Below are 13,499 nucleotides of genomic sequence, written 5' to 3'. Positions count from 1 at the left end.
CTCGCGCTCCCGATTTTCCAGAGCTGCAGCAATCTCTGCTAATTCGGCCTCAATTTCCTCAATGCTCTTTCGAGGCTCTTGGCACTCTGGAACAAGAAAAAAATCAAATGCAATTAGTGAACACAAAACTCCGAACAAATTAATGTGAATATATCTCAAATATTTACCTTCAGGGCTTGGAAATATATCATTTGATGGTCTAGGCTGGGCAGCATCCCCTTGATGATCGAGCACAAAATCGATTANGGGGAATTTTCTGGGTGACTTGACCGACGAAGTAGAGGGCTACGAAGAAGGGAGTTTCATTACGTCTCCGGCGGTCCAAAATTTTATACTTATCGCGTGAAGAAACCGGATGGAAACATCGCAGAAGTTAGTAAAATAAAAGGCGTTAAGCTAAATTACGACACGCGTAAACAGATTCATTACGATTCGATTCGTGCCCTCGTTGTCGATAAGGTAGAGCCTTACCAGATCAACTACAAGGGTATACGANTTTCCCAAATGCGATTAGCAGTTTCTGGACTTGCCGGGATGATCTCCATTGGCTGTATCATTTCTGGAGCCTGAGAAATAAGATCAAAGGTCTTCGGGGTCTCTGGGATGATTTCCATCGATGATTGTGACTCTGACACGATCTCAGGGCTCTCGGGGATGATTTCCATACATGATTGTGACTCTGACACGATCTCAGGGCTCTCGGGGGTGATTTCTGTCGATGTATGGTCCTCAGAGCGATTTTTTTAAAACTCACGAGCCCTGAATTGNAGCTAAATTACGACACGCGTAAACAGATTCATTACGATTCGATTCGTGCCCTCGTTGTCGATAAGGTAGAGCCTTANCTTGGCCAATTGCCTCCTTCTTTCCCGAGCGTTGAATTCAGCTTTCTTCTTTTCAGCGATTTTTAAGCGATTTTCACGAGCACGTGCTTTCTCTTGCTTCTTTTCATCAGTATCCTGAATTTTATTCTTCTGCTGTTGCTGCTTTTCCACCACATTTTTATTTTCAAGGGGCACATTTTCATCACACACTTGATTGAAAATATCAAGATCGTCTTCCAGCATATTAATCCACAAGTTTTTATCCTCCGTGCTCNGAAAACGAATGGAAGATACTTTCGATTTTTTAAGCTAGTGTATAAAGATTAGATTATGGATTAGAGTAATTTTTTGTAGAAGTAAGTTTTTTTCGTAGATATAAGCTAGATGTAAGTTTTCAATCTCGTTNTCCGAGTTTTTCCTCTTTTCAGTCACTTGGGTGCCAGGGCCAATATTTATGGCAGGTCCGGGGTTGGAGGCTTGACGTTGCTGGAGTTTCACTTTTTTTAGCATTTTTTCAATCTTTTTTCTTTCTTCACTATTATTTTCCACTATCCGATCACTCACTATTTTTATTCCGNAGATTTAACCGAATTTTATATATTTTTTAGATGATAACTAGATGTAAGCTTTTAAAAGTAAGTTTTTGTAAATCTAAATTTATCTTTTCAAAATAAAAGAGAAAATGTGAAAATTTTTTGTTTTTTGTAAACCTTATGCTACAAGGAATTACATTTTTCAAAGTATTTGATTATTGAAATGAAGAAGAGGAATATATAATGTTTTTTTTTTATTCAAAAATCTTAATTCTAAAAAATACATTTTTTTTTAATCTAAAACTTAAAACTAAAACTTGAAACTAAAAGCACATTTTTAGAAAAGAAAATACATTATATTATTATTATTGTGCCCTCCCGGCGGCTGTGTCTCACTCCCACTCCTCGAGGTCCCAGTTGTCCTCGCTCTGGTCTGNGTGCAACACTGGTTAGGAGGAGGAGCTACGAGTTTTCCATATTTTGGAAAATCTAACCTTGGTGGGGAGTCATGAGAAAGAAGCCTCTAGTTTTTCTTTTTCAGCCCACTTCGTTTGTGTTTGCTGTCTATTGTAAAGAAAGACCAGTGATTGGTCGTTTTTGCTTATAGATCAGTGTCTCCTCCCCCGCAGGGAAATAGTATTCTTCGCTGCACTCCCTATAGAATTGAGGCCAGGCAAATTATTCGTCCACTCTCGCTTTATATAATCTCCTTTTTTCTATACCACTGAAATACCGTATCCCTGATTTCCACATTTTGTATAATAACACATCACTATTAAACAGGATTGCCCTGTTCACCAAATGCAAAGTCTTATCATTTTTCGCGTATTTTCTATCGTTTCATAAACTAGCGATGGCGATGCTTCTCAGCGATGGAGGATTATCCATCATTCGGAAACTCTCTTCTATCTCTTCGTTGGATTCAGCCGGTTCTTTGTTGTAGCATACTTGGAAAATGGTATACATATCCATTCCATTCTCGTCTTGACCACATAATCTATCCTTTCGATACTTGATATGTATTTTACTCTCTTCTCTTGTACANTTCTCAGCGATGGAGGATTATCCATCATTCGGAAACTCTCTTCTATCTCTTCGTTGGATTCAGCCGGTTCTTTGTTGTAGCATACTTGGAAAATGGTATACATATCCATTCCATTCTCGTCTTGACCACATAATCTATCCCTTCGATACTTGATATGTATTTTACTCCCTTCTCTTGTACTTTTGTATTTGCAACAACATTCATGACCTGATTGGAAATCATCTACTTGACATTCTAGTTCTTTTTTCGCCACGATCGTTCGTTTTTTCGGCGGTATGTACTTTTCATCTTCCGTGTATTTATCAACATATACACGTATGCATTTCTGACGAAATCTAGGCTTTCGTTTTTCCCTGTAATTCTGACTTGGTGACCGATCTGCGAGATATTTATTGAACAGTTCGACGTCTTGATCTCTCCAAATTTTACTCATTTTTACTGTCCTAAATATATTTTCACGATGACTGACAAAAAATAAATCCAAGTCACTCGTATTTAAAAAAATTCACAGCGGCGGGGCAATATGATAGGAGTGGGGGTAGCATGATAGAGGTGGGGGTAATATACATCATATGAAATCCATGGTAGTGGGGGTCATGTGTGACGCCGACGCCGCAGCTCTCCCTACGATGGGGGGTAGTGTGTTGTGTGCATAGGCCTGTTATGTGTATGGTGGGGGGATTTAAACGCGCCCGACTCTTATACCTCACGCTATGAAACGCGGCTGCTCGCGGTGTATTTCATCCAGTCGATCCGATTTCGCTCATCAGTTTTTTAACATGGAAAATATCAACGAAAAAGAGTGCAGTGGTGTCGAACAGCAGGTGGTGCTGTCGCAAGTTATACCGCTCAATAAGTCGGCGACGAAACAAATTCGTGTTGGTTTACAAGTTACCTGTCTCGGACAATTTGTTCCTGTGGTGCAGTTTATGGCCGTAAGCCCCAACCGTGTCGTGCTGTCAATGTCACGGGAAGAATGGGGCCTTCTGTACAAAGATCTGGATGCGATTATGGACTACTTTAATCCTGAGAAGTTTCACCCAAAAGCCGTCCACAATGTACCTGCTAAGCAATTTAGGGATGTCAAAGTGAGATTCCATCGCAGCTACGATAACCCCTGCGATGCGTTTGTACGTGCTGATGTAAGGCGACCCCTCATTATGATGAGCCCGAGCATTACAACATTAAAAAACAAAGCGGCATGGATCCATCAGTATTTAAAATTTTTGGACACATTGCCTCTCAAACAATACAAGGAGTCTCTGGTCCGTGCGATCACAAGTGTTGCCATGCATTATATAGAATACAACAGGATGCCAGCCACTGAAGAACTCCACTATCGCATATGCAGCAATTTCGAAGAGATTTACCTTCTGGCCAGGGATGACCTCCGTCCTACAATACCTCAGCAGAACGAGGCATATTTGTATCAATTATTTGGTGAAATGTTTCATTTTTGCTTCGATGAGTTGGATGGTTTTGCGGGAGGGGCTTACCGAATGCCCACATACTAAAGACTATATGATAATAATAATCTCTTATGATTGTAAATAATTTTAAATTGGAACGAAAAAAATATCATTTGTAAGCCTAAAAATGTATTTCATCATTTTACATGAATTAAAGAAAAAGTAATTTATAAACCTTTTATTATTCATTTACGAAAAACCTTGACATTTTTTTCAGCTACGTAGAAGTTTCTAGAAAAATATATTCGGCTCCATATCAGCTCGAAAAATTCACCGTCCTCAAAATAAAAGAGAGAGAGAGAGAGAGAGAGAGAGAGAGAGAGAGAACGTATTGTCCGCTCTTTGCGTCATTCATGGTTGCAATCCTTTGTCATCCCTTTAAAAAAAAATTTCAAAAGCGTAATGTCTCTCCGGAGTCTCAAGGATAGTGGCTCCAATGTCCTGGAGAGTGACATCCGGACCCTTGCCGACGCCGTCCTCCACGGTTGGACCACCAGCAGAGGGGCCCGACTCCCGACACCCGTCCGATATATCCTGTCCGACAGTTTTTCTATTTACCCGCCAGCCCTTTTCCACCCACTTTCCACCCGCCACCCCTTTTCCACCAACCATCCACTTTCCACCCGTCACTGATTTTCCATCTGGCGCCCATTTTCCACCCACCACCCACTTCCTGTGACCCTCGGACCCCAACTTTGAAGCCCTGCACCCCAGGGAGCCCCCCAGCGCGCCGACGGCCTCTTCAAAGGCATGCCGCCGAGGGGGGAAGGGGGATGTGCACGTGCACTTCCTGGAAAAAGGGGGGAGGGGGCGTGGAAAAATTCGCCAATACTGGTCACTTACTACCCAGTTTCTTAAAAAGACAATGAAATAGGAAATATTGTTTGTCTGGAATGAAATTACTGACGTTTGCACTAGGTTTATACGTCAAAATGATTTATTGAATTTTCTATTACTTTTTTCTCATAAAAATAATAGGATTTAGTTAGTGATCTTACTAGGCCTGATGAACTACGACTCAAACCCTCGGAACGCTCAGCCAGATTGCCGTTTTGGAGATCGTGATATAATCGTAATATAATAGTGATATAGTGGTACATTTTATAGCCGTGTAACATAAAATATTTCAGGTCGCTGGGCCCGAAAACCAGTCTAACCGAGCAAAGCGAGGTTAGAATCTGAGTTTGTCGGGCTGAAAGATATAAGATAGCTATCTTATGGTCGATAGACTATTTCCTGGCAAATAATGTGATTATGAACTCATATTGGTCAGAATAGTATATTTATAACCTAGAGAAGTAAAATCAAGGAGTCGTGCCCACGTGCGGAATTACCATGGTAAGCACGTGGATAAGGGTTCTTTATTTTTCCTCCCGTGGTTAGAATATTAGTCGTCGGTGAAACAATGTTCAATGTTCACACTTTTACGAAGTTCTTGAGTCGACCCGTAATGGTCACTTCAACGAACTAGTTTCACGCTAGCCGGGAGTGCGCAATCCACCTTCCAATTTTTAACCATTTGACGAAGAAATCCTATGAATCCCTGTCGATGTGACCAGAAGTAAGAGAATGGATAATCGTGCTTTGATATTATGCGCCTGATAATCCGGAGCGATTCCAGAAAAATTAGTTGAGTCAGATTAGAAATATTTCAGCGAATATTATAGGAAGCTACCCTATATCCGGACCAATCACTCAATTGGGAGGTCGAATTGTTCACTTAGTTAAGTACCAGTCGAGCTTCGGTCAATTGACCGACACATCGATCGACTAACGATCGACCAGCAATCGACCAACGGTCGACCATCTATTGACTGACCATCACTTGGCGATCGATCTACGATTGACCAGCCATCGACCAAGTGCACAAGTCCATTCCCAATCGAATCTCCATCGATCGATCCGTCAAGGTAGAGAGATCAACTTGAAACCTTTTGTTTTGAGCACACAGGTTTTCTTCACCAGAGGGCAAAGTAGGGGAGGGTGCGCCTGTACCGCTCAACAGACAATACCGCCCACCCGATTTTCTCCACAACCAACAACTCGAAATTTTTTTTCTCTTCCTGATCACAAAGGATTTGATGATAGAATATGATTGTTGGGAAAATTTCACTCTATTTACCACTTTAAATATAAAAAAACACATAGCAAAGATTCGAGGTCTTTATGGTGCAAAATTGGTGCACTAGTAATTAAGATTTTTGATAGTTTCAATCTCTGAATTGTTATATTAAACTATGGTTATACGATTCATGTTACATTCACGCGTAATTTGAGACCAATTCGAATTCAAAACTCCCCTCCCGTCAATAGTTATCAACAATTTTGTTGACGCCGAGCGGAGCCGGTAATACCGCTCATAGAATCGGCCACGTTGTTACTCGACAGCAGTCGACTACAGGTTAGATTGCAGCGCAAGCGATACACACAATTTCCTATGGGCGGCATTGGAATCATGCCGAGTACCGCTAAATGGGCTCTCTCTTTTGTTTTCAATTAATTTTGTCGATTCTAAGGGGAATTAGACGTCTACACTTCGAGAATAATGAGTTCAATAGTCAAGTTGAAATAGAAAATGTAAAACTGGCATTTCCCCTTAGGTGGGCGGTACAGGCATACCCTCCCCTACTAGTGCGTAGAAACTTTGTGCACATCCAATTGCGCACATGAAAGATTGACAAATCCCTGAAAGTACACGTGTTTGATCGCCACACTACTCGAATACACTGCAAATTTTACATAATTCAACTTGCATTAAGGACACAGGAAACAATTGCACACATATTATTGTGAACTTTTCCCATTTCTACAAGCTTCTAATTCCACAGATTCATTTGACACATAGTAATTGATACGCTCATCAAGTGCGCAGTTATGTTCTCTACATTATGAAATGATTGAGAATATCGCAACATTGCACTCTCAAAATTCCACAAGGTGTTATTTTAGAAATACATAAACAAGTGGAGTTTCATGAAAAAATCCAAGCCGCTACATTTTTTATGTGGAATTTCATAACAAAATAAAATATCAGTATGTTGTTGGATCTACACATTGTGGGATTTAAAATATACAATGTGTAGATACGTCGACTCATTCTGTAAAGTGGAGAATATCAATGCGCACGTGATAAGCGTGTTAATTACTATGCGTCAAATGAATCTGTAGAATTGGAAGCATGTAGAAATGAGAAAAGTCTATAATAAAATATGTGCCATAGTGGAGGGTCAACTAAATGCAAGTGCACAATTTAATCATGTAAAATCTATTGTATATTTGATCGTGGTGATGTAGCGATGTGGGGATGTAGACAAAGTTTCTGCGCACATTGCCTCGCGTGGGGTTCGAAGCAGTGCCCTACGCTCTTGTGGACTTCTCTTCAGCTTAAAGCTTCCTTCCAATTGCTATCACCAGCTATTCATACGTGAACATTTCCACCAAACGTCGACGAATCCAGTAGCAACGAACACTGCTAGAGAAGAATCTCTAGTCTTAGAAAAAAAAAAGAATTTATATGATGATAAATTTTTTAATAGATTTTTCACTACACTGTCCGTAAAACGTCATTCTACGTACACTTCGTGTCCGTCAAATGTCGTCTTACAGAGAGTGTAAAGAAAAATTAGCTTCGTCACTTGGCCGAAGACACTTGTTAGACTCGAGTGATTGCATTTCTCGGCTTCTCCTCGGTCTACATCCCTCCCACTCGTTCGAAAAGTTTTTTTTTTGTCTTATGACGAAAATAGCTATTAGGAAGGTTAGCAATCCAGCGAAAAGAAATCCAGCCAGTATCCGCCAGCATATACGACCTTTTGCTTTTAGGAAACCGATCAAAGTGAACCCAAAAAATAAAAATATCTCGAGTTTAGTTATCAATGGAGAAACGACTTTTTACTTTTAATTAAGTTAGAAAAATGTCTCATCTAAAGCGAAAAGGTCGCATATCCAATTTTATACTTTGTTTGCATATTTTGATATTTCTATCTTTTTGAAAAAGTTTCCTCCAATTTTACTCATTTCTCATTACAGAAATTAGAATATCCTCCTAGTCATTGAGAGAATGAGGAATATAATTCCTTTATGGGTCGAATGATCATGCCCCCATGAATTCACGATTGTTAATCATCATAATCTGAAGAAGTTTCAAATCCCCTCGAAACATGGTTCAGCATACACAGATAGAAAACGTGGGTTGGCTTTAGAAAAAAGTTTCTAAATTTTAGAAACTGCGGTTTCTAACCTACAGTTTTCAAAAATCTAAAACTTTTTTCTAAGTTGTAGAAAAGAATGGTTTAAAATAAATCCCCATTTTGATCATTAATTTTAAACGATTGTTTTCTAGCTCCGTTACTAAATATACTTAATTTTAGAAAAAATATTTTCTAAAATCTAGAGAATTTCTTTCATTTTGGAGGGGGCATTTTGCAGAGAGGGGAGGAGGGGTTGTGAATTGAGTTTGAGAAAAAAAAAAGAAACACCGTTTATATTCTTGGGGCATTATGGGATTCATACCAGCCGCGTCCCCGGCGCGAACCCTGGGTCATGCTAAGTGTTGGCAGGGCTTGATAATTATGCCTAACCATGCACGCGTGAATTTAATTTTATTACCTCAACAAATTTAATATTTAAATTAAAATGCCTTCAGAGGGAAAGGTGCCGTCTGGGGACACCCGTAGATCTATGTGAGCATCCATATAATATGAGATGTCTCATAATCTGAGATGTCTCATCCATATAATATGAGATGCCTCAAAGAGGTTTAAATTCATTAATAGCAGCCCAGGAAAAAAAAGAAACACCGTTTATATTATTGGGGCGTTGTGGACTTCATACCAGCCGCGTCCCCGTCGCGAACCCTGGATCATGCTAAGTGCTGGTAGGGCTTGATAATTATGCCTAACCATGCACCCGTGAATTTAATTTTATTACCTCAATAAATTTAATATTTGAATTAACATGCCTACAGAGGGAAAGGTGCCGTTTGGGGACACCCGTAGATCTATGTGAGCATCCATTGTATAATATGAGATGTCTCACAAAGGTTTAAATTCATTATTAGCAGCCCAGAAAAAAAACTGAATTCACAACCAAAAAAATTGAGTCGGTGAGGTTTTCAAAAATATCCCCAAAACTAAGGGAGATAGCGGATTTTTACTGAAAATTTGGGGGAGAGGGTGGAAGATTTTTTGTTGAGGATAATATCCAAATACCCGCGTTACTGTATCGTGACCTATTGTACCGACGGGTCAGGTGGTCAAGTTTGATTGATTGTTGGTATTTGACACCTGTGTCACCTTGGTTTCTCTCTTGACTCTCGTCTCGCGCGATTGTTAACCGTCAAATGTGTATCCGATTTAATCCGTTTTTATTAAATACATCTCACTTTATTAATTCAACTGAACCACGGAACTTGTTATTTTTTGCCACCATCCAACAGGTTATGGGCCTATTTACGACTTCGGAATTGTTTTTAAAGTAGACATGGATTGTTAAAGTTTTGAGGGTTGAGGGTTGTACGAGTTTTGTACATTGGTGATAGTGTAGTGTTAAAAGGCATTATCATGGCGCAGGCGTCGTTCAAGATCGAGCCGTTAACCAGGAAAAATTATGAGACCTGGTCAATATTGGTTGAGGCTGTGATGAAAAAGGCGGGAACCTGGGGGCATGAACAAGGTACGATTGCAATGCCGTCGAATGCGAGAGAGTTGGCGGCGTGGGAGAAAAAAGAGAGTGATGCTTGGTCTAAGCTCGTTGTGGCAATTGATTCAGAGGAGTTGCCTGTTGTTTCGTGCATTCAGACAGTACATAAAGGAAATATGGGTAAAACTGAAACATGAGTTTGCACCATCAGGGCCAGTTAAGAAGGCTAGCTTTTTGAAACATTTGGTAGCTAAAAGTTTAACTGATGGAGATGATGTGGAAGCTAATTTGAAAGGATTTTTCGAGGCATTGAAAAAGCTGAAAGCCATGGGAATTGACGTACATCCGGATTTAGCCACTGTCATATTGTTGTTGAGCCTGCCACCGTGCTTTGACAATTTTCGCTGTGCAATTGAGTCTCGAGATGCACTTCCTGATCCAAAGGTTCTGAGGATTGAGATCTTGGAGGAGGAAGAAGTGCGTGGATACAGGAAAAAAGAACGTGAATCTGCGGAGGCGATGTTGGCGTTTCACAAGCGAAAAGGGTTCAGAGGTGGTGAGAGGAAGAATGGCGGCGGTTCGTTTAGCAGCGGTGAGGCGAATGGAAGTAAACCATTCATTTATAAGTGTTTCAGATGTCACAAAGAAGGACACAAACAAAAGTACAATGCATGTTTGTACTTCCGATGAAGGATTTTTAGATTTTCGAGTATCATTCGCTTTTTCTCTACTTTCTTCTCTCCATTGATCTTGATGGATATTTTATCTTTCATTCCTGGCATGACGCGACTGTGCTCTAGGTAAAAATTGTGTGCCTTCCCGATGGTTGTGCTGGGTAGTGAATGACCTGCTTTCGCAATTGGTGAAGCAAACACTCCTTTAATTTTTCTCAATCTTTTCGCTCTTGACGCCATGTATCTGGTAGTTCCAAATTCAGAAGCAATTTTCCGCGCACTCCACGACTGTGGATGAACCGTCAAGATTTGCAGATGCTCACGGTAGCTCTTCAGATCTTTGAATTTCTGCTTCAAACCATCCAACATTTCTTCTAATTCTATTTCTCTCGCAGATCGATACTGCTTAGATGAAGATGGATCAATGTCACTTTGTTCATCTTCCGAATTATAATCCATAGAAGAACTGTCGAATTCAGCTTCATCGTCTGGTTTGTCGTCGATTGATATGCCGGAATCATCAAGATGGAAAGATCGACCTGATCTCAGAGAACTGTTCATCACATCCAGACTTGGGTCACATGTTTCGGCTTGGAGCATCGATATATCGGGTGGAGTTTCCGAACGCTGAAGATGTGTAGCATTAAGTTTAACCGTGGGGACAGATGGAGGAATGACATAAGTTGGAGCTCTCGTTCGCCATTGACCACAGATTTTCGCACCCAATGGTAAAAAAGGAAATTTCTCATGTAGTGTCAAGGAAATCGGACGTAAATTATAACCGAGGTGTCCCTTCTCACCAGGAGCCCGCATTGGATTCGCACATCTATCACTCCGCGGCATTCTATGAAATCCGAAGATATCAATTCCGAGAAAGAAGATCATTTTTATATAATCAACGTAAAAATTCCTTACCTCGTTGCAAGAATAGAATAAGATAGGAGCTCGGTAATCCATCCACACAGAATCGTATGGTAATAAAAAATCAATCGAGAAATTGAGGTTTTTTTCTAGAATTAAAGCTTTTGAACCGACTGATGACGATAAATCAATTAATTGACTTCGTTTGTTTCTTCCTCTCATTTGTGTCATCATAATTTAGCCGTTTTCCGATGATGATAATGTTCAATTCAACTGTCTACCCTTCCAGTAAAAATTTCGACGAACAATTTTTTTTTCGGCGCACTCTTTCTCCGTTACATGATGGTGTAGTCTTATGTCATCATATATAAGCGATGAATAATGGTTGACAGACTCATTTCTTTAAAGAAAACCGACGGATCTCCTCTAAAAACTGAAAAACCCAAAAATTTCGGAAAAAAGTAACTCGAATGGCGAAAAACTACTTGAGTGTATTCAATCCGAAAATTTGTTTTTGACTAACTTTACCACCCATAAACACTTAGACATTTATAGAAATAAGCACTCAAATCTCGACCTAGTCCTCTCCACTCCTGATATTACAGAAAAAATAGTAGTCGATGTGAATGATGAAACGTGGAGATCTGACCACTACCCAGTGTTCATCTCCCTGACAACCGAATGAAGTTTATACCATAAACGCTCGCTGAAGATCACATATCAGCCAGCACGAACTAGGAAAAACTGGGAGAACTCCTTATGCAATCATTAAATTGCTACTTAGAGCAGTCCTTCCTGCTTCTTGATCCCTCCAAAAAATACACCATGTTTGTCGAAAATATCACTGAAGCGGTGGAACAGTGCACTCCTCGAAGAAAAATTGTCCCTCCCCAAGTTCATATAAATCCGGTGAGATGGTGGGACGAGTGTGCCCTAGCAAAGAGACTTCGTAGAGCTTCCTTCAAAAAATGTAGATGAAGCAAGGCAGAACAAGCCATGATTAACTATAAACAGGCAAATGCAAATGCTAAAAAATTATTTAAACGTAAGAAGAAACAATGCTTTATCGAATTTGCAGAAGGCATAGACTTTAGGACAAATGGTAAATATGTCTGGAGAACCAGTAGAGTACTGAAGAATGCATCGATTAACATCCATTCAGACAACCCTCGGGATCAGGATCAAATAAAACCAGCAATTACCAACTCCTTAAATTAAATAGCCCCATCTAGCTGCACTCCAAAACCTGACTCCCACTCCCGTCAACCCTTCACCCCACCCTAGATCACCCATTTGACTATTCTGAATTCAATTTTGCCCTAAAATCGAAAAGAGATAATTCCGCTCCAGGTGTCGATGGAATAACTTATCAATTATTAAAGAAACTACCAACACTTGAACTGGTTCTCCTAGACGCGCTTCATGAAATGTTTGATACAGGGGATTACCGCACTGAATGGCAACACTCGTTTATAAATTTTGTTCCGAAGCCCAACAACAAAGATGTTAGGCCAGTTGCACTGACCTCATGCGTTGCCAAATTATTCGAAACACTTGTCAAAAATCGTCTGCAGTGGCTGTATGAAATTGCGCACATAATTCCAAATTGCCAAACTGGATTTAGAGCAGAGCTCTTTTGTATAGATAATCTGACTAATTTATATCTGAACGTTGAATTCAATCTCAAAGAAAAAAAAGAAACTATAGCGACCTTCCTTGATGTTCAAGGTGCTTTTGATCACATCATCCCTGAAATCTTGATTAACAAATTGATAGAAATAAGAAGTCCAATGAAGTCGCTACGATTTATAAAATTTTTAATACACGAAAGGTATATTCACTCCAACATTCTTAAAGACAAAGTACTGACGACTCGCAAGGGAGTTCCCCAGGGTGGTGTACTATTACTGTTACTATGCACTATTTACACTAGAAACATCATGGAAAACATATGTGTTGAGATTAAATCTTCGCTTTTTGTAGATGATATGGCACTTTGTTGTTCATACAGTGGAAATGAAACTGCAATTCAGACCCTAGAAGGCGCTATTGCGCAGTTGTCAAGAAATTGGAAATTATTAGGTCTCGAACAATCTCCAGGAAAAACAATTATGCTACAGTTCACCAATAAAAAGGTAAACAAGAAGAAGTAAAAATCAAAATAGACACTATCGAGATCACTCTTAGTCCTGCAGCGAAGTTCTTGGGAATACATTTTGATAATGAGTTTACTTTTAAATACCAATTAAGCAAAATACAATAGAAAACACTTAGCGCCTTGAATATTGTTAAATTTCTCCGACGAACATGGTGGGGGTCTGACCCCTCTACCCTCATAGTATTGTACAAAAGTTTTATTAGGTCAATCATCGACCATGGACTGTTTGTTTACATTCCCAATACCCAAGAGTAGTATGGGAACTACTATGGCGCCCCCCACCCACAGTCACTCC

The sequence above is a fragment of the Diachasma alloeum genome, unplaced genomic scaffold (genome assembly GCF_001412515.2).
Source record: "Diachasma alloeum isolate Michigan unplaced genomic scaffold, Dall2.0 Dall_scaffold_00427, whole genome shotgun sequence".
Taxonomy (NCBI): domain Eukaryota; kingdom Metazoa; phylum Arthropoda; class Insecta; order Hymenoptera; family Braconidae; genus Diachasma; species Diachasma alloeum.
This window is presented reverse-complemented; position numbering follows the sequence as displayed.